Source organism: Gorilla gorilla, chromosome 9, assembly GCF_029281585.2.
Source record: "Gorilla gorilla gorilla isolate KB3781 chromosome 9, NHGRI_mGorGor1-v2.1_pri, whole genome shotgun sequence".
Classification (NCBI taxonomy): Eukaryota; Metazoa; Chordata; class Mammalia; order Primates; family Hominidae; genus Gorilla; species Gorilla gorilla.
This window is the reverse complement of record NC_073233.2, coordinates 23,633,470-23,655,769: the sequence shown is the minus strand read 5'-3', so window position 1 is coordinate 23,655,769 and position 22,300 is coordinate 23,633,470. Positions and strand designations below refer to the sequence as shown.

At 43.9% G+C, this 22,300-nt stretch overlaps 1 protein-coding gene across 15 annotated transcripts in view; it reads right to left on the bottom strand.

The window, feature by feature from the left end:
• The window catches only part of NUCB2 (nucleobindin 2), a 104,170-nt gene that overhangs the window by 57,282 nt on the left and 24,588 nt on the right, over nucleotides 1-22,300 (bottom strand). For 11 of the 15 annotated variants that reach the window (XM_019036399.4, XM_055355951.2, XM_063711018.1 and 8 more), the window contains exons 2-3: nucleotides 9,865-10,011; nucleotides 4,713-4,859 (exon numbers count right to left, since the gene is read on the bottom strand). The gene's annotated coding sequence lies outside the window, so the exon portion shown is untranslated. Of the gene's footprint in view, nucleotides 1-4,712; nucleotides 4,860-6,785; nucleotides 7,332-9,864; nucleotides 10,012-22,300 lie in introns of all 15 variants that reach the window. The other 4 variants (XM_063711012.1, XM_063711023.1, XM_063711015.1 and 1 more) reach the window with 2 other exon arrangements.

The following is a 22,300-nucleotide window of genomic DNA, read 5'->3' as shown; positions in this document are numbered from 1 at the left end:
TGTTTCAGCTAGTTCTCAATTTGGTCCGGTGACCAAGCCCTGCCTCCAGAGTTGAGTTCTGCCTCCCGTCTCAGTACCACCAGGTTGCCTAAGGAGGCATGAACTGGTCCAGGTTGGAAACAGAGCAGGTCAAAAACTCCTTTCCTGATCAGTAGTGGGATCACGCCTGTGAAGAGCCACTGTGTTTCAGCCTGGGCAGTATAGCAAGACTCTGTCTTGCCTAAAACAGTTCATTCGTGTGCACAATTGGAGAAAGCTGCTTTTAGAACCAGATAAATTGAATGGGAGACCTTCTTTATGTTTGTCCTGGTTTCAGTCAACTAAAACCCTCTTTTCCCCGCTTTTCTTTTAGAGATAGGGTCTCACTATGTTGCCCAGCTAGTCTTGAACTCCTGGCATCAAGCAATCCTCCCACCTCAGCCTCCCAAAATGCTGGGATTACAGGCATGAGTCACTGCACCTGGCCTACGCCTGTCTCTACAAAAAGAGCTTTTTAAAAATTAGCTGGGAAAGAATCCACAGACCCTTTGAAAGATGCAGCAGGCTGCAGCCTACTCTGCGAGACAGGTGAAAAACTGTAAGTTCCCAGAGTGTGAGAGGGGGAGAGTCTTCCTCCAAGCACACATTCCTACCAGGGAATCTGAACATCTAGTCCACAGGAGAAGGCTTTAACCCTCCCCAGAGCCGGAATGGATTTAGGGAGTGGTGTGAAATAAATAAACATAGAAGCAGTAGTGGGAAGTGCCTTGTAGGCATTCCCAGTCTCTATTGTGAATGGAGGGAAGCCATTCCTGACTGTATCTTACAGGGTCCCTCAGGGAAGTCAGCCAACAAACTCAGGGAGGGGTCCCAGGGTGAAAGAAGCTCCCAACTGAATTTTATGATATAATCTGGAGTGGGGATGAACTCCCTTGAGCAGAAACCAGTGGGCAAGCGAGAAGTATGCAGGAGACACAAGCATACATGCTGGGTGTTCAGCCTTACCAGCAGAAAGGGAAGGGCATGACCTGAAAGCTGTGGTTTCAGGTCACAGTGTGCACAGACTGCCTGGATCTAAACTCAGTGCTGTTAACAGGGCACTGATGGAGCAAGACCAGCCTTGCCAACTGCATGGAAGGTGGGTGAGGCTTGCTGCTGCCTGCTACTCCCCACTCCCTTTGTGAACTCATGTGCAGCAGAGGCAGTTATACTCCCTTCTGGAACAAATGGAAACACATCCCACAACACTGCCAAAAGCAATCTACAGATTCCATACAATTCCCATCAAAATACAATCATCATTCTTCACAGAACTGGAGAAAAAAATCCTAAAATTCATATGGAACAAGAAAAGAGCCGCATAGCCAAAGCAAGACTAAGCAAAAAGAACAAATCTGGAGGCATCACCTTACCCAACTTCAAACTATACTACAAGACTACAGTTGCTGCCGGGCATGGTGGCTCACGCCTGTAATCCCAGCACTTTGGGAGGCCAAGGCGGGTGGATCACCTGAGGTCAGGAGTTCGAGACCAGCCTGGCCAACATGGAGAAACCCCGTCTCTACTAAAAATACAAAAATTAGCCAGGTGTGGTGGCAGGCGCCTGTAATCCCAGCTACTCAGGAGGCTAAGGCAGGAGAATCGCTTGAACCCAGGAGGCGGAGGTTGCAGTGAGTTGAGATCATGCCATTGCACTCTAGCCTGGGGGACAAGAGCGAGACTTCGTTTCAAAAAAAAAAAAAAGGCTATAGTTACCAAAACATCATGGCACTGACATAAAAACAGGAACATAGACCACTGGAATAGAATAGAGAAAAATGGCCAGCCACGATGGCTCACACCTGTAATCCCAGCACTTTGAAGGCTGAGGCTGGTCATCACTTGAGGCCAGGAGGTCAAGACCAGCCTGGCCTACATGGTGAAACCCTATCTCTACTAAAAGTACAAAAATTAGCCGGGTGTGGTGGTGGATGCCTGTACTCCCAGCTACTGGGGAGGTTGTGGTAGGAGAATTGCTTGAACCCGAGTGGCGGAGGTTGCAGTGAGCTGAGATCACGCCTGGGTGATCTCGGTCCAGCCTGGGTGACCGAGTGAGATCCTGCCTCAAAAAAAAAAAAAAGGCAAAAAACAATAGATGTTGGCATGGATGTGGTGAAAAGGGAACACTTTTACACTGCTGTTGGGAATGTAAATTAGTACAACCTCTGTGGAAAACAGTATGGAGATTCCTTAAATAACTGAAAGTAGAACTACCATTCAATTCAGCAATCCCTCAATCCCTCAGTCATCATATGAAAAAGATACTTGCACATGCATGTTTATAGCAGCACAATTCTCAAGTGCAAAGACATGGAACAAACCTAAGTGCCCAGCAACCAATAAGTACTCAAAGAAAATGTGTTATATATACACTATGGAACACTACTGATTCATAAAAAGGAACAAAATAATGTATTTTGCACCAACTTGGATGGAGCTGGAGGCCATTATTCCAAGTAAAGTAACTCAGGAATGGAAAACCAATTATCATATGTTCTCACTTATAAGTGGGAGCTAAGCTGTGAGGACACAAAGGTAGAATGATATAATAGACTTTGGGGACTCAGAAGGTAAGATTGGGAGAAGGGTGAGAAATAAAAGACTACATATTGGGTACAGTGTATACTGCTGGGGGACCGGGTGCACTAAAATCTCAGAAATGACCACTGAAGAACTTATCCATGTAACCAAAACCTACCTGTACCCCAAAAACTATTGAAATAAAACACTTTCAAAGATAAAAAGTGGCCAGGCACAGTGACTCATGCCTGTAATCCCAGCACTTTGGGAGGCCAAGGCGGGCAGATCACCTGAGGTCAGGAGTTCAAGACCAGCCTGGCCAACATGGTGAAACCCCATCTCTACTTCAAATACAAAAAAATTAGCTGGGCGTGGTAGTGCACGCCTGTAGTCTCAGCTACTTGGGAGGCTGAGGCAGGAGAATTGTTTGAACCCGGGAGGCTGAGGTTGCAGTGAGCCGAGATCATGCCACTGCACACTCCAGCCTGGGCAACAGAGTGAGACTCTGTCTCAGAAAAAAAAAAAAAGAAAAGAAAGAAAGAAAAGAAAAAGAATAAATAAAACCCCAGCGTTGAAAGTCTTGCTGCTAGGAACAACGGATGCTTTTGAAGCACCACCCTTTGTGCTTTGTTGGGGGAAACCAGTTATGTGGAAGCACTTGTGGATACTCAAGAGTGTGCATGGGAAGGAATGAGTGTAACATGGGCAGGGCAGGGACCAGTGGACTTTTTGTAAGCTTTCAGCTCAATAAAATGAACCTATGTGGTGAGATAATAACAGTAAGTAAAACTAAAACTTGAAGGTTTAGCACTGACAGAGAATCTCCTGGTGGGAAAGATGTCTAAAGAACATGGGCCAGGCGCGGTGGCTCACACCTATAATCCCAGCACTTTGGGAGGCCTAGGCAGGTGGATCACTTGAGGTCAGGAGTCTGAAAGCAGACTGACCAACATGGTGAAACCCCATTCTACTAAAAATACAAAAAAATTAGTGGGACATGGTGGTGCATGTCTGTAACCCCAGCTACTTAGGAGGCTAAGGCAGGAGAATCGCTTGAACCCAGGACACGGAGGTTGCAGTGAGCCAAGATCATGCCATTGCACTCCAGCCTGGACAACAGAGTGAGATTCTGTCTCAAAAAAAACAAAAAGCAATAACAACAACAACAGAAACCATAGTCACTACCTTGTGTATTCCAACTGTTCTATAATACTAATTAAGAACATAGTCACTACCTTGGACAAGGGAAAATACACAAGCTTTAGCGTCAGAATTGGACCCCAACCCTGGCTCTACTGCTTATTACATGTGCCCAGTTTTGAGTTAGTTCCCTAACTCTAGGCCTGGTGCATTTTCTAGAGAGTAGTTGTTCAAGTCTGGAAAGAGTGAATCTGGGAGGTATAGTGGTTAAGAGCGTGAACAATGAAACCTGTCCACCTGGATTAAAAACCCAGCTCCATCCATATTAGCTAATGTCCTCCAGCAAGTCACTTAACCCCACTCTTCAAAGCACAGCTTTCCCACTTGCAAAATGCAAGCAACAATAGTTCAAGCTTCATATAGTTGTGGTAAGGATTAAACGAGTTTATATTTGTAAAGCAGAGGGTGCCCGGTGCAAAGTGCTTTATTAATGTCTAATAATATATTGGTCTCCGTTTCTCCACCTGTAACCTGGGGATAATAATGCTGAACTAACTTTAAGGATTCCAATGATACATGTTAAGTGCTAGAAAGGTGGCCAGATGCAGTGGCTTACGCCTGTAATTCCAGCACTTTGGGAGGCCGAGGCGGGCAGATCACCTGAGGTCAGGAGTTGGAGATCAGCCTGGCCAACATGGTGAAACCCGGTCTCTACTAAAAACACAAAAATTAACCAGGCGTGGTGCTGAGCACCTGTAGTCCCAGCTATTCAGGAGGGTGAGACAGGAGAATCACTTGAACTCTGGGAGGCAGAGGTTGCAGTGAGCTGAGATCACCCTACTACACTCCTGCCTGGGCAACAAGAGCGAGACTCCATCTCAAAAAACAAAACAAAAAAAACACCAAAAATAAAAAATAAAAAACCCAAAATAAGTAAATAAATAAATAAATAAATAAAAATATAGTCCTAGTGAGGAGATGTCCAATAGCTTTTATTTCTGTTCCCCACCTCGCCCCTACTTCTGCCCTGTTACCTTGGAAATCCTGTGTGATTACTGCTACCTCTGCCTTCATGTTGTCTCTTGCTCAGCTTGGTGTAAGTAATTGATTCCTTGATTTCCTTGATTCCAGGAGATTTCTTGATTTCCTTTGGCTCAGCTGAGAAACTCAAAATGTGTTTGCTGGAAGCCAGAAGAAAATAAAAGTGAAACAACCCCAGAGAACCAGCTGACGCGAACCCTGCCCCATATTACATCTCTTGGTACTTCTAGGGGGAAAAAAATGGTTTCAAGGACATTCTGGCTTTCTAAGACTTCAGTTCCCTTCTTACCTCCTCTTTTAGGATCCTGCAGAACATCAACTGGCCAATTAGTTACAAAATCAAATTCTTCATTGTGTTAAGAAAAGGGAAAGGGAAGAAGGGCTGAGTGCAGTGGCTCACGCCTGTAATCCCAGCACTTTGGAAGTCTGAGGCGGGCAGATCAGGAGTTCAAGACCAGCCTGGCCAACATGGTGAAACCGCATCTCTACTAAAAATACAAAAATTAGCCAGACGTGGTGGCATATGCCTGTAATCCCAGCCACTCAGGGGGCTGAGGCAGGAGAATCACTAAAGGCAGAAGTTGCAGTGAGCTGAAATCGCACCACTGCACTCCAGCTTGGGTGACAGAGTGAGATTTCATCTCAAAAAAAAAAAAAAGGGAAGAGGGAGAATACTTACTCCCAAGAGACAGTAAGTAGTCAGAACTAGAAAACTCAGGGTAAACTTTTCTTGGGAGCTAAGACTGTTGTTGTTGTTGTTGTTGTTTTTATCAAGGTCAAGATCAGGGATCAGCAAACAATGGCCCTTGGGTCAAATCAACCCATTACTTGCCATTACTTGTTTTTATTGACAGTCTTATTAGAACACAGCAACTTTCAACATCTGTCTATCTTGTGTATGTGTTATCTATCTTCTCAGGCTGTTTTCGTACTACAATGGCAGAGTTAAATAGTCGTGACAGAAACTGTATGGCTCTTGGCCCCTTACAGGAAAAAAAAAAAAATTACTAACATCTGGACTAGATAATTCACCCAGGATCATATTTTCAGTATTCTCAGTGCAGAAATTCTTTACCTTCATCAAATCCTGTAATGCATGGCTTCTCAATCTTTAATGTGCATATAAGTCACTTCGGGAACTTATTAAAATATAAATTCTAGCCAGAGGTCTGGTGTTGAACACCCCGTATTCCCAGCTACTTGGGAGGCTGAGGCAGGATGATCACTTGCTTGAGCCCAGAATTTCAAGGTTACAGTGAGCTATGATCACACCAGTGCACTCCAGCCTGAGTGACAGAGACCGAGCGAGACACTGTCTCTAAAAAACAAAACAAAACAAAACAAAACAAAATGTTTTAAAATGTAACCGGGCATGGTGGCTCAGGCATGTAATCCCAGCATTTTGGGAGGCTGAGATAGTTGGATCTCTTGAGCCCAGGAGTTTGACACCAGCCTGAGCAATATGGCAAAACCCGTCTCTACTGAAAGTACAAAAAATTAGCCAGGTATAGTGGCAGACATCTGTAGTCCCAGCTACTTGGGAGGCTAAGGTGGGAGAATCACCTGAGCCTGGGAAGGCGAGGCTGCAGTGAGCTGTAATGGCACCACTGCACTCCAGCCTGGGTGACAGGAGTGAGACCCTGTCTCCAAAAAATAAAATGAATCCAAACTCTGACTCAGTAGCTCTACAAGGAAGCCTGAAATTCTGTTTTCTGACAACCTCTGAGGGGTACCAATAAGGCTGTTTCCTGGATCCACTTGATCCCATCAATTATCTCATCATTCCTGCCCCCCATCCCCATTATCCAACTTAATTACTCTGGTTCATCAGTAAAATCACTCCCATACAAATATCAACTTCCTTGCCTTTCTTTCCCTCTGCTGCTCTCACCTGACAGAAACCCAGCCTTGGATGAACCCAACATATACTTTCTTCTTGCTACATTTCAGGAGAAAAATCACTGGACTTATGTCTCCAAATTCACGGTCATCAATCTCAGACCCTAAGTACTGCCCAGCAACTTTCCACTTTTCTCTCTCCCCCACCCATAATGACCCTTCCATACCTTTCCTTGCTCCTCAAACCTCCCATTCTTCCTTCACACTCATTTCAGAGGTGACCCTGAGTCAGCTTTGTTGAGAGCCTCTTTGTATCAGTTAAGGAACTCTTGTTTTAAAGCAGGATTTCTCAACACTATTGACATTTGAGGCCGGGTAAGTCTTTGTTGTGGGGAATTGTTCTGTGCGTTACAGGATGTTAGCAGAATCTCTGGTCTCTATTCACTAGATGCCACTGACACCCACTGCCAGTTGTCAACCAAAAATATCTCCACACATTGCCAGATATCCACTAAAGAGTACAATCTCCCCTGGCTGAGAACCACTGGTTTAAATCAACAGAAACCAACTCCAGCTGGAGATTTATTGAGAGGCTAATGGAGTAACTCATAGATAGATCTTGAGTAGGATACAAATCCTAGGGGCTGGAGATCTTCGGCCTTCTTTCTGGAAGTTGTCATTAGGTTAGTTCCTTCTGTCTTTGGGTGTTCCCAATTAAGTTTCAGATTCTCAGTAGGAAGAATCTAAGTCCTGTTTGGGTCAGGTATTTCCTCCTATAGGTTGGAGAATAGAGTCTGTGACTAGAATAACGCTGGGAAGAGGTATTCAACAGGAAAAAAGTAATAGCCACCATACTTCCTTTGTATTCTGTATCTATATTCTGCTAAAGTGACATAAAACTGGCTACAAAGACTTCAATAAATTGGAGTTTATTTTTCTATGATAAACAAATACACCTGGCCGGGCGCGGTGGCTCATGCCTGTAATCCCAGCACTTTGGGAGGCCGAGGCGGGCGGATCACTTGAGGTCAGGAGTTCGAGACCAGCCTAGCCAACATGGGAAAACCCCATCTCTACTAAAACTACAAAAATTAGCTGGGCGTGGTGGCTTGCAACTGTAGTCCTAGCTACTCAGGAGGCTGAGACAGGAGAATCGCTTGAACCTGGGAGGTGGAGGTTGCAGTGAGCAGAGATGGCACCACTGCACTCCAGCCTGGGTGACAAAGCGAGACTCTGTCTCCAAAAAAAAAAAGAACTACAAACAGCTGGGCACAGTGGCTCATGCCTTTAGTCCCAGCCTGCCTGGGTGATGACTACAAAAATTATTAATGTATTAATATTCGAACCTTCACATTAATACACTATATGTTCAAAACTTTTACATTAATACGTTAACTCTCAAACCCTCTAATGAAAGTTCAGTTTTTTCAGGTTGGTTCCTAGACTTTTTTTTTTTTTTTTTGAGGTGGAGTCTTGCTCTGTCACTCAGGCTGGAGAGCAGTGGCACGATCTAGGCTCACTGCAACATCTGCCTCCTGGGTTCAAGTGATTCTCGTGCTTCAGCCTCCCATGTGGCTGGAATTACAGGCATGAGTCACCACACCCAGCTAATTTTTGTATTTTTAGTAGAGACAGGGTTTCACTATGTTGGCCAGGCTAGTCTCGAACTCCTGACCTCACGTGACCCACCCGTCTTGGCCTCCCAAAGTGCTGGGATTACAGGTGAGAGCCACCGTGCCCAGATGGTTCCTAGACTTTTATGTTGCAGAATCAAGGAAAAGAGTAAAGAGAATCAGATGGAGAATGAGGAATCTGTTTCTCCAAGTCTGAAATCTTCTTGCTGGAGAAAATGTTGAACGGAGACTGAAGGAAAGGCTGGGGCAGGAGATTCTTCAGCTACTTAAGCTAGTTGAGTTCAAAGTTGAGCGTGAGAGAAAAATTGAGTGAGAGAACAGTTGCTCCTAAGGGTGAAGAGTACTGAGTGAGGCAGAGGTATGAAGGAAACTTAGATTTTTTTTCTGTATCCTTTCCTTTTTTTTTTTTTTTTTTTTGAGACGGAGTCTTGCTCTGTGGCCCAGGCTGGTGTGCAGTGTGGTACAATCTCAGCTCACTGAAACCTCTGCCTCCAGGATTCAAGCAATTCTCCCGCCTCAGCCTCCCAAGTAGCTGGGATTACAGGCATGTGCCACCATGCCCGGTTAATTTTTTTGTATTTTTAGTAGAGACGGGATTTCACTATATTGGCCAGGCTGGTCTCAAACTCCTGACCTTGTGATCCACCCGCCTCGGCCTCCCAAAGTGCTGGGATTACAGGCGTGAGCCACCGTGCCCGGCCGTGAACATTTTTTAGATGGTTTTTATTAATTAATTGAAATTGTGCCTACTTATACTCCCTCACTTTATGGTGACATGTTCTTGTACAGGTTACCTTCTCTGTGCATCAATTTCCTCCTCTGTAAAATGAGAGTAAGAAAAATACCCATACTATTGCTCAGATTGTTGTGACAATTATCCAGTAGGACAGAGGTAAAACGTGGCACCTGGAAGAGGGTCATCTCTCAACAAAGGTCTGCAATTATCATCTCCTTAAGGACCCTCATTTTACAGATTAGACATTTGAAGCAAAGAGAGGTTAGGCATCCTGCTCAAGGGTCAGAGCCAGGACTTTAAGCCAGGCTTCTGCCTCCAACCCACCCTCTTAACTATTCTCTCTGTGCTGCCTAAACCGGTTCTGGAACCAAGGCCTCTGCAGCTTCCACTGCCTCCACAGAGGATTTTCTGGGCCCTCCTTTTATCATTAGCTTCGGAGTTAAGCTGTTTAGTGCATCAGAATGGCGGAGGCTGGCAAGTGCTTGGAATATGAATATCTGCCATTTTCAGCTTGTAGAGTGGGAAGTGACTCTGCCTCTTTCAAGTCTCACCAAGATTCTCCTAACCTAAGAAGTGAGCTTAGAAGCTGAGCAGCCAATGGCCAGGTGTAGTGGCTCACACCTGTAATCCCAACTTTTGGGATGCCAAGGTGGGCGGATCACCTGAGGTCAGGAGTTCGAGACCAGCCTGGACAACATGATGAAACCCGTCTACTGAAAAAAAAGAAAAAAAAAAAAAGCCAGATGTGGTGGCCCGCACCTGTAGTCCCAGCTTCTCAGGAGGATGAGGCTGGAGAATCACTTGAACCCAGGAGCCGCAGGTTGCAGTGAGCTGAGATTGTACCACTGCACTCCAGCCTGGGTGACAGAGCGAGACTCCTGTCTCAAAAAAAAAAAAAAGAAGCTGAGCAGCAAAGGGAGAAATGCCCACTCTTACCACTTCCTTTGTAGTCCTTTCTCAAGGAGAAAGCGAAGCTTGGTGGTTAGGAGCATAGAATCAGGAGCAAACTGCCTAGGCTCTGCTCCTTACTAGCCATATGTCCTCGGGCAAGTTACTTATCTCTCCGTGCCTCAGTTTCCTCATCTGTAAAATAGAGATAATAGGTTACTTACCATAGAGTTCTTAAAATGATTAAATGACTTAATATTTATTTGCAAGTACTTATAACAGTGCCTGGCACTACTAAGCATTATATAAATATTACATAAATATAGAAATCATAGAAATTTTTAAATGAGTCATTTTGTCATGCAGTTTATCCCTTTTCTAGTAATATGTTCAGATACACTAATGTTAAATATATAATAACTTTAAAACTTTCTCAAAGGAAGAAGGGTGGGGAGGGATATAATATATTTAGAAAACACAGATGGCGTTTCTTTTCTCTACAGTTCCCTTCCTCAACCCCGAGTTGTGTGGAACTACGCTTGAGGATACCTGACATTTCTACTCATGTGCCTATGCACAGGACTGATTTATGTTTGGCTACTATTATAAGATCTCCTTCCATACCTGCCTTGTCTTCCGGAGATGCCCCTCCCTAATGCTTGAGCCAACTCCTTTGCCTCAGTTCTGCTCCCAGGCCCTACACTCATGGGATGATCTCCAAGGTGCACAATACCTGCCTTGCTAACTACACAGATGGGCCAGGCATGGTCTCTGCTCACAGGTCACTCGTATACCAAGAGGATCAGTACTGCTTGGTCTTGAAAACAGGCATTTTTGCTGTGTATGAGAACTTGACCTGCTTTCATGTGGTTCCCTAGAAATAATTACATCCACACTTCTGACCACAATCAGTTACTTATGACTTATATTAAGCCACCCAGGGAAATAATCATTTCCTTAGAAGAAGTTATGTTATGACCAGCCTGGCCAACATAGTGAAACCCTGTCTCTACTAAAAGTACAAAAATTAGCTGGGCATGGTGGTGCATGCCTGTAATCCCAGCTACTCGGGAGGCTGAGGCAGGAGAATCATTTGAACCCAGGAGGCAGAGGTTGCAGTGAGCCGAGATCGTGCCACTGCACTCCAGCCTGGGTGACAGAATGAGAACCTGTCTCAAAAAAAAAAAAAAAAAAAAAAAGAAAGTAGTTATGTTAGCTTAATGTTTTATGTAGTTCATGTTTATTTTGGTTACAATTTCATACATATGGCAGGAAAGCTCATCTCTGGAAAGAATTTCAAGCTGCATGACATTATGGAAACTGCTCCTGTCATGGAAGTCAGACACCTTGGAGTTTAATCCTAGCTCTGCTTCTGTGTAACCAGGGGAGAGTTACTTCACCTCTTGGGTCTGCTCTTATTTTTCGATGCTCTTTTTGATGGTAAATAGTTTTTGATGCTCTCAAAATCAAAAGCAGGCTTTTACTGAATCAATGAAACGTGGGGACTAGGTACCAGCTAGTCCAATCCCTCATTTTTTTTTAACTTAATGTTTTGTTTTGTTTGTTTTTATTATTATTATACTTTAAGTTTTAGGGTACATATGCACAACGTGCAGGTTTGTTACATATGTATACATGTGCCATGTTGGTGTGCTGCACCCATTAACTCGTCATTTAACATTAGGTATATCTCCTAACGCTATCCCTCCCCCCTCCCTCCACCCCACAACCGTCCCCATTGTGTGATGTTCCTCTTCCTGTGTCCATGTGTTCTCATTGTTCAATTCCCACCTATGAGTGAGAACATGCGGTGTTTGGTTTTTTGTCCTTGCGGTAGTTTGCTGAGAATGATGGTTTCCAGCTTCATCCATGTCCCTACAAAGGACATGAATTCATCCTTTTTTATGGCTGCATAGTATTCCATGGTGTATATGTGCCACATTTTCTTAATCCAGTCTATCATTGTGGCACTATTCACAATAGCAAAGACTTGGAACCAATCCCTCATTTTACAGAGAAGAAAAGGGAGGCTAATGTTGATAAACTGGTTCACCATGGTCAGACATCTAGCTGAAATCAAAGTGAAGACTATGTGATGAAGAATTATTCTTTGTTGCTTGCTAGGCCCCAAGCCATTGTGTGCCTGTTGGTTATTATGAAGCAGCCAACAATATTGTGCTTAGCTTATCACACAGTTTTCCCCCTTTATTTAGACAGTTCCCTTTGAAGAAAAGAAAGCCCTTGGATTTGTTGTGATTTGCTTTGAGGGATTACAAGCTTTTATCTTAAGTGTTTTGTAATAATTAAAACTTTGAACAGCTTTAAGCATTATTTGGGGGATACAAAAAATTGAGTAAAACTTTCTGAGATGAAAATTTTCTGTTTTATAATTCAATAAGACATTTAGCTTGCAGGAAAAGGGAATATTAAAATGCCTTCATTTGGATTTAAGAATTATAACAGGATTTCCTTTGTGAGAGGAAAAACCACAGCGGCAAGTTTGAGGACTTGAAGGATTTTATTTTTGTAATTAAGTGATAGTTTATTAGCATAGTGGTAATTGTTTCTTCTGACACATTGTACTTTATTCTCATATAACACCATTCATCTAAAGATTACAGATGAATTTTAATCTTGTCTATAACTAAGTTTCACATAATCCATTCATTTTCTTTCTGTTTTTAATTGTTTTTTATTTTTTAGACACTGTCGCTCTGTTGCCCCAGGCTGGAGTGCAGTGGCATGATCTCAGGCCACTGCAACCTCTCCCTCCAGGTTCAAGCAATTCTCCTGCCTCAGCCTCCCAAGTAGCTGGGATTAAAAGCATTTGCCGTGACGCCTGGCTAATTTTTGAACTTTTAGTAGAGACAGGGTTTCACTATGTCGGCCAGGCTGGTCTCAAACTCCTAACCTCAAGTGATCTGCCTGCCTCGGCCTCCCAAAGTGCTGGGATTACAGGCATGAGAAACCGCACCTGGCCAATCCATTCATTTTCATTTATCTCTCTCATTTTTTCAGATGAGCAAATATAAATTTTGAAAAATAAGATACTCTCAAATGCCCTGAATTGCCTGTCTCTTATTTCAGCAAATTCAAGTCTGAATATAGCTTGTAAATGTTATCTATTCAAATTCAGCCTCGCCTGTAACAGCAGTGATGATACCATTATGCTAGCTGCCAGTTCAGGGTCTATCAGACTCTGCCTCTCTAAACCAAATAGTTTGAAGCTACCTGGTGCTAAAGCAATCATTCACCCTCCTCTCAGGCTATTTTCTCACTTATCCAGCTCCTGCCCAGTAAGTTCACCAACCAGTTTCTTTTTTTTTTTTTTTTTAAGAGTTGGAGTCTCACTCTGTCTCCCAGACTGGAGTGCAGTGGCTCAATCACAGCTCACTGCAGCCTCAAACTCCTGGGCTCAAGAGGTCCTCTGGCCTCAGCCTCTGAAGTAGCTGGGAATAGAGGTGCATGCCACCATGCCCAGCTACACTGACCAGATTCGATTCAGCTGTCTCTGCTTTTGCCTTTGAGCCTCCCCGAGGTTCTCTCTCAGCTTCAGTCTACCTCAGGCAAGACACCTGGCTTAAGCAGCCATTTAGCTAGTGCTGGTCCTGCCCTGGTCCAAAGAGAGGGAGATTTGGACACCTATTACTGCCCTATCCTGACCCATGTCTAGGTATAAAGGGACAAAGACGAACAAAACAAGTCAAAGGCTTGCTCTAAGTCTCTAGATATAGAGGGCCTAAACAGCAAGCATTAGGTTCTGAATTGGACATTTATGACCTTCAAAATAGAAGGGATGATAAATATTATGGATGAATCCTTGTTGAAAACAGAAGTATGGCCAGGCGCAATGGCTCATGCCTGTAATCCTCGCACTTTGGGAGGCCAAGGCCAGAGGATTGCTTTAGCCCAAGAGTTCAAGATTGTGGTAAACTATGATTGGGCCATAATGTATTCCATCCTGGGTGACAGGAAGGAAGGAAGGAAGTGAGTGAGTGAAGGAGGGAGGGGAGGGGAGGGAAGAGGGGAGAGAGGGAGGAAAGGAAGGAAGGGGAGGAAGAGAGAAAGGAAGAAAGGAAGGAAAGGAAGGAGGGAAGGAAGGAGAAAAAGGAAGGAAGGAAGAGGAGGGAAAGGAAGGAAGGAAGAGGAGGGAAGGAGGGAAAGGAAGGGAAGGAAGGAAGGAAATAAAGAAAGAAAAGTAGAAGTGTAACTGGAAGTGTTGATGGTTGTTTGCAGCTTTGCTGCTCAAAGTGTGACCCAGCAGCATCAGTATCAATTGAGAGCTTGTTAGAAATTTGGCATCTCAGGCTGGGAGCAGTGGCTCTTGCCTGTAGTCCCAGTACTTTGGGAGGCCGAGGCAGGTGGATCACTTGAGGTCAAGAGTTCAAGACCAGCCTGGGCAACATAGTGAAACCCTGTCTCTACCAAAAATACAAAAATTAGCTGGCTGTGGTAGTCCATGCCTGTAATCCCAGCTACTCGGGAGGCTGAGGCAGGAGAATCGCTTGAACCTGGGAGGCAGAGGTTGCAGTGAGCCACGATCTCACCACGGCACTCCAGCCTGGGCAACAGAGCAAGACTCTTTCTCAAAAAAAAAAAAAAAGGCATCTCATGCTCCCTCCTAGACCTAATGAATCCAAATCTACATTGTAATAAGACCCTTCAGGTGATTTTTCTTGGCACTGTCTATATTAATTAGTCTGGTAGGGCTGCCATAACAAAATTCCACAACTTGAGTGGCTTAAACGACAGAAATTTATGTTCCTGAAGTTCTGGAGACTGGAAGTCAAGATCAAGTTGTCAGCAGGTTTGGTTTCTTCTGAGGCCCCTCTCCTTGCCTTGTAGATGGCTGCTTTCTTTTTCTTTTTCTTTTTTTTTTTTTTTTTTTTGAGACAAAGTCTCACTTCCACGCCCAGGCTGGAGTGCAGTGGCATAATCTCAGCTCACTGCAGCCTCGACTTCCTGGGCTCAAGTGATCCTCCCACCTCTGCTTCTGGGGTAGCTGGGACCACAGACATGCACCACCATGCCCAACTAATTTTTTGTACTTTTTGTAGAGACAGGGTTTCACCATGTTGCCCAGGCTGGTCTTGAACTCCTGGGCTCAAGTGATCGACCCGCCTCAGCCTCCCAAAGTGCTGAGATTCCAGGTATAAGCTTTCACGCCTTGCTAAGATGACTGCTTTCTTACTGTTTCCTCATATGGCCCTTTCTCTGTGTGTGCATCCCTAGTGTCTCTCTGTGTGTCCTAATCTCCTCTTCTTATGAGGACATCAGTCAGATTGAATCAGGGCCCCCTAACCATCTCATTCAACTTAGTCATCTCTTTAAAGGTCCTATCTCCAAATACAGTCACTTTCTGAGGTACTGAGGGTTAGGACTTCAAAATATGATATGTCAGTGGGGATATAATTCTGCCCATAACAGTGTGTAAAGCAAGTCTGGCTTGATCTGTCCTTTCCTTTGAAAGTCCCCAGCATGACCAGAGCCTCAGAGATGATAGACTTGGGCTGCCCAAAGTACACAAGAGCCAAATGCCAAATGCTAATCCAGTCATCAACAGAGAGTCATCACTGTCATAGGACTGACATATTTGAAAGCTGCATGCCCTCATTTCTCTCTGTTGACTTACCTAGGAGGCTAGATCCTCCTCAGGTCACCAAGTAAACCTGGCATGTTTACCCCTTCTCAATGACACTGTATTTCTCTAGATACCTTAATGCAATCCATAGTGTCGGCATATTACCAACCTGGGAAACCTTTAGTCTCCTTCATCCACTTCTTAAAAGCAATCCTATGTCTCTCATTTTTCTCAGGTTGGGGTGCATATCCTGGTAACCCCCAAACAATGTGATATAACCATACACCACTCACCTGATCTTATTTTTATTTATTTATTTTTTGTGAGTGTGAGGTGGAGTCTCGCTCTGTTGCCCAAGCTGGAGTGCATTGGCGCAATCTCGGCTCACTGCAACCTCCACCTCCCAGGTTCAAGTGATTCTCCTGCCTCAGCCTCCCTAGTAGCTGGGATTACATGCACATGCCACGCACATGCCACCATGCCAGGCTAGTTTTTGTATTTTTGTTAGAGATGGGGTTTCGTCACGTTGGCCAGGCTGGTCTTGAACTCCTGACCTCAAGCGATCTGCCCACCTCTGCCTCCCAAAGTGCTGGGATTACAGGAATGAGCCACCTCGCCTGGTCTCCATAATCTTATTTAATCTTATTTATGTTGTGAGACAACAACACTATGCAATAGATACTATTATCCCCATTTTACAAGTGAGGAAAGTGAGGCTCAGGGATGTTAAGGAACTTATTTAATGTTACACATTTGGTAGTAGGAGGTCAGAATTTAAGCCAGCTCCAAAGCCTGTGGTTTTAGGTCCTGCAATATACACACCACCTCTTTGGCCTTTTCCTCAGGCAAGCTCCAAACCTGCTTTGCAAGCTATTATGTACAGACTTGTGACTGACTTGTTTTCCTGCTCCTGCACGTGGTTCGTATGTCATGTGTCAACCTCATCATTATGATCACTATCATCTTCGTCATTATTAACATTTGCTGAAAGCTGTCACGTTGCTAGGCAATTTAATTCCTCATGTGCAGCTTCTATCTGCATGCTTTTCCTTTAAATAATCACACTGCTAGGAATATAGTACTTCTTTTTGAAAGTATGACACCACAAGCAACTGTTAAGGTATTTGTTTTAGTGCTGGAAGCTGGAGAGAACAACCATTTTGTTCAGTTATTCACCATGCACAATTGGTCCTCTGGTTTCACCCTTCATGCTTGGTGCCTTCAAAGATCAAGATAAATCCTTTTAGCTAAAATAAAAATAAATCCAAAGGAACTTAATCTGTGGGCCTATTACTGGTCAGTGTTGAATGACTGTGGTTTTATTCTAGTCAGATTTCTTTTAAAATTTTAAAATGTGGCTGGATGCGATGGCTCACTCTTGTAGTCCCAGCACTTTGGGAGGCTGAGACGGGCAGATCACCTGAGGTCAGGAGTTTGAGACCAGCCTGGCCAACATAGTGAAACCCTGTCTCTACTAAAAATACAAAATTAGCCATGCGTGGTGGTGCATGCCTGTAATCCCAGCTACTCAGGAGGCCGAGGCCAAAGAACTGCTTGAACCCAGGAGGCAGAGGTTGCAGTGAGCCAAGATCGTGCCACTGCACTCCAGCCTGGGCAACAAAGCAAGACTCTATCTCAAAAAAATAAATAAATAAATAAAATAAATAAATTAATTAATTTAATTAAATTTTAGAATGCTAAGATTTGTTATTGGAATTTACAGTTTTGCTGCCTAATCTTTAGATCATGGATTTTTATATCAGTCAGTAAATGAATGTAAAGGAAGACAGATTGTTTTGTATTTGAAGTTTGGTTAATATACTTACCAGTTTTGGTCACTTTGGGAATGTTACTTAACTTCAGAGTCTCAGTTAATCTCCCTATTACAATGGGTTACTCAACTTTTTGTTTGTTTGTTTTTTTGGTTTTTTTTTTTTTTTTTTTGAGATGGAGTCTTACTCTGTCGCCCAGGTTGGAGTGCAGTGGTGAGATCTCAGCTCAATGAAACCTCTGCCCCCCAGGTTCAAGTGATTCTCCTGCCTTAGCCTCCTGAGTAGCTGGGATTACAGGTGGGCACCATCACAGCTGGCTAATTTTTGTATTTTTAGTAGAGACAGGGCTTCACCATGTTGGCTGGGCTGGTCTCAAACTCTTGACTTCAGGTAATCCACCCACCTTGGCCTCCCAAAGTGTTGGGATTACAGGCGTGAGCCACTGCGCCTGGCCAATGGGTTAATCAACTCTTAAAAGACTTTTTATTTTTTAGAGATAAATACTGAATAAAATGATATGATGGCCAGGAGTTGCTTCAAGTCATCCAAGTGTAGGGGAAAGTGGGTGGGTATACAGTTGAAACAAGACAATATACTGATCATGATCATAGCTGAAGTTGGGTGAGGGGTACACAGAGATTCTTATACTATTCTCCCTATTTTTCTATATGTTTGAAATTTTTCTATTTTTTCTTTTCTGTAAGAGATGGAGTCTTGCTCTGTCTCCCAGGCTGGAGTACAATGGCGCGATCTCAGCTCACTGTAACCTCCGCCTCTGGCGTTCAAGCGATTATCCTGCCTCAGCCTCCTAAGTAGCTGAGACTACAGGCATGTGCCACCACGCCTGGCTAATTTTTTGTATTTTTAGTAGAGACGGGGTTTCACCATGTTAGCTAGGATGGTCTCAATCTCCTGACCTCGTGATCTGCCCGCCTCGGCCTCCCAAAGTGCTGGGATTACAGGTGTGAGCCACTGCGCCCGGCTGCGCTTTCTCTAAATTAGCAGAGACAAATTTGGAGTCAGGCTGACTGAAGCTCTTACTTTTCAACTGAGTAACTTGTTTGGTCTGCTCTATAACTAATGTGTCAACAATGCATGGAGTACTAGTTCAGGATTAAGAACTGACTCTCTCGGAGGAGGAGGGAGGAAAGTTCTGATTTGTAACATTTGCAGGGGTAAATACTTCCACCATTGCCAATCTTGCCATGTCACTGAGTACAGAATTGGGAGATGTACAGTTACTGCATACCATTACCTAGGATTTCTACCATACAGATGCAGTAGATATAAGTAACCTCAAAACATAGATCACAGTGAAATGTAGCAAAAATAATTAAGAAGTGATGAGTTTTGATAATGTTTTTGCCTTTCTTCTTAATTTTTTTTTTTTTTTTTTTTAAGACAAGGTCTGGCTCTGTCTCCCAGGCTGGAGTGCAGTGGCACGATCTCAGCTCACTGTAACCTCTGGGGCCCAGGCTCAAGCAATCCTCCTACCTCAGCCTCCTCAGTAGCTGGGACTACAGGCATGCACCACTATGCCTGACTACTTTTTGTATTTTTTGTACAGATGGGGTTTTGCCATGTTGCCCAGGCTAGTCTTGAACTCCTGGGCTGAAGCAATCTGCCTTCCTCAGCCTCCCAAAGTTCCAGGATAGCAGGCGTGAGCCACTGTGCCTGGCCACATAAGTTAATTCTTTTTTTAATTGTAATTTTAATTTATTTATTTTTGAGATAGGGTCTTGCTCGGTTGCCCAGACTGGAAAGGAGTGGTGCCATCATAGCTCACTGAAGCCTTGAACTCCTGGGTTCAAGAAATCCTCTTGTCTCAGCTTCCCGAGTAGCTGGGACTACAGGTGCACACCACCTTGCCCAGCTAATTTTATTTTAATTTATTTTTATAGTAGAGACAGGGTCTTGCTATGTTGCCCAGGTTGGTGTTGAACTCCTGGGCTCAAGTAACCCTCCTGGCTCGGCCTCCCAAAATGCTGGGAATCTAGCCATGAGCCACCATACTCAGCCGAGAAGCTTACTGTTAAAGAGATCCACTGTTCACTTTGTTGAGGGCAATCAAGAGGGAAAGTTTTTTACACAAGGAGGATTCAAGCCCTTTGTTAGAGCCAGCAATACAGCCTGAGAGGTGAAGGGTTTAATATCCAAGGAAATGACTGAATCAGGATTCGATCAAGAATATCTTAGCACATCCTCAAGGTTCTATAGGTATTGAAAGTTCCACAATGTGCTGTGTGATAATGTGCTATTGAGAGAGAGAATAAAGACATGCCCAGAGCATAGGCTGTTTTCTTTGTGGTATGTCAGAGGACAGAGCACTTCTTACATAAGAGGGCTAATAAGCGTATTTTGGATCCTACTTATAGCATTTCTGAGCCATTCTGTCCTGGGCATCTTCTAAGATTTTACAGCTTGGAGAAACAGAGACAGTTCACTTAAGAGGTTTATCTTTCTGTCATGAACTACACATATTAAATCTGGATGGGTAGCAATTTAATCATTTTCCATCAAAGATGGCTGCATTCAAATGAAGCCTCTAAAGAGTATAAAATATATCACGATCATTTAAGAGTTTAAGAGTTTCAGTCTCTGAGTATGCATCCTTGAAGTAGCATTATATTTCAGCCTTAAAAATGTTCATATCCTTTGACTTTGTAAAATTCTGTATAAAGGAAAGAATCCCAAATATGTAAAAAGTTTTATGACGGCCAGATGCAGTGGCTCATGCCTGTAATCCCAGCACTTTGGGAGGCCAAGGTGGGTGGATAATTTAAGGTCAGGAGTTCAAGACCAGCCTGGTCAACATGATGAAACCCCATCTCTACTAAAGATGCAAAAATTAGCTGGGCATGGTGGCAGGTGCCTGCAATCCCAGCTACTCGGGAGGTTAAGGCACAAGAATCACTTGAACCTGGGAGGCAGAGGTTGCAGTGAGCCGAGATCAAGCCACTGCACTCCAGCCTGAGCGACAGAGTGAGACTGCTCTGTCTCAAAAAAAAAAAAAAAAAAAAAGAGTTGGCCGGGCGCAGTGGCTCACGCCTGTAATCCCAGCACCTTGGGGGGCCGAGGCGGGCAGATCACAAAGTCAGGAGTTCGAGAACAGCCTGGCCAACACAGTGAAACCCAGTCTGTACTAAAAATACAAAAAATTAGTTGGGCGTGGTGGCAGGTGCCTGTAATCCTAGCTATTCAGGAGACTGAGGCAGGAGAATCTCCTGAACCTGGGAGGCGGAGGTTGCAGCAAGCCGAGATTGCACCAGTGCACACCAGCTGGGGTGACAGTGCGAGACTCCGTCTCAAAAAAAATAAAAAAATAAAAAATAAAAATTAAAAACAATGTTTTATGACAAAGTATTTACCAAAACATTATTTGTAACAGTATAAAAGTGGTAAAAACCTAAAGGTACAATAATAGAAGATATATTAATTATGGTATTTCAACCAGATGGGCCATTATGCAGGCATTTAAAAGGATGTTTCTGAATAATTTATAAACCCCCAGAAAAACACTTAATAATATAACATTGTTATTAAAAATTAAGACATAGGCTGGGTGCAGTGGCTCACATCTGTAATCCTAGCACTTTGGGAGGCTGAGGTGGGCAGATCACGTGAAGCCAAGGGTTTGAAACCAGCCTGATCAACATAGCAAGACCCTATCTCTATAAAAAATAAAAAACAAAATTAGCCAGGTGCAGTGGCACATGCCTATAATCTCAGCTACTTGGGAGGCTGAGGCAGGAGGCTCACTTGAGTCAAGGAGGTTGAAGCTGCAGTGAGCTATGATGATACCATGGCACTCCAGCCTGGGCAGCAGAGCAAGACATTGTCTCCTAAAACAAAACAAGGCTGAGTGTGGTGGCTTACACCTGTAATCCCAACATTTTGGGAGCCAAGGCGGGTGGATCACCTGAGGTCAGGAGTTCCAGACCAGTCTGGCCAACATGGTGAAACTTCATCTCTACTAAAAATACAAAAATTAGCCAGGTGTGGTGGTGGGTGCCTGTAATCCCAGCTACTCGGGAGGCTGAGGCAGGAGACTCCCTCAAAATGGGGAGGTGGAGGTTGCACTCCACTCCAGCCTAGGTGACAGAGCGAGACTCTGTCTCAAACAAAACAAAACAAAAATACCTACAAAACATAAAATTGGATATACAATATGATTACAACACACACCACACACACACACATACACCTAGGCTTAATTTTTTAAAAGCCAGGGGGAGGAAATAAACAAAAATGTTAATAGAGGTTACCTTTGGTTATGAGAATACAAGAGGATTGGAATTATTTTCCCTCATTCTTTCCATATGTATTTTTCCAACTTTTTTATAAAGAACCTACTGTGTATTTTCCTGTTGTTTCTTCATCTGTTCTTTGCCCTATGTAACTCTTAGAGTCCCAGGCAGCAGTGGCACAGCAGCTGTGCTGTGGAAGGATTAGTATAATACCAAAGGAATGGAGGCTGGAACTCACCATCTTAAGAACCCAAAGAGGACTCATCCAAAGCTAATGTTAGACAATGTTTCTCATGTGAACTTTTAATTTGCTTAGAATTTGTAAAAGTTACAGAAGTCCCTAAATGACAACTAAGTAGCAGGCTTAGAAAACAACCTATCCACATTAAAGGAGCCTAAGGACAGAGCTCCAAGATCAGAGCATCTCCAGGAAAACATAAATGGTCTGATATGTTTGACTCCAAAAGCCTGCAATGAGAAGCTGTTGGAGTTTATGGGAAGAATTAGCAACAGATATATAGAAAATTAAGCCAGGCGTGGTGGCTCACGCCTGTGATCCCAACACTTTGGGAGACTGAGGCGGGTGGACTTCCTGAGGTCAGGAGTTCAAGACCAGCCTGGCCAACATAGTGAAACCCTGTCTCTACTAAAAATACAAAAAATTAGCTGAGCGTGGTTGCGGGTGCCTGTAATCCCAGCTACTCGGGAGGCTGAGACAGGAGAATCGCTTGAACCCAAGGGGCAGAGGTTGCAGTGAGCCAAGACTGCGGCACTGCACTCTAGCCTGGGCGACAAGAGCGAAACTCCATCTCCAAAAAAAAAAGAAAAAGAAAAGAAAAGAAAATTAAGCAAATTTTAAAATGAGGCAATTATTAAATCTGGAG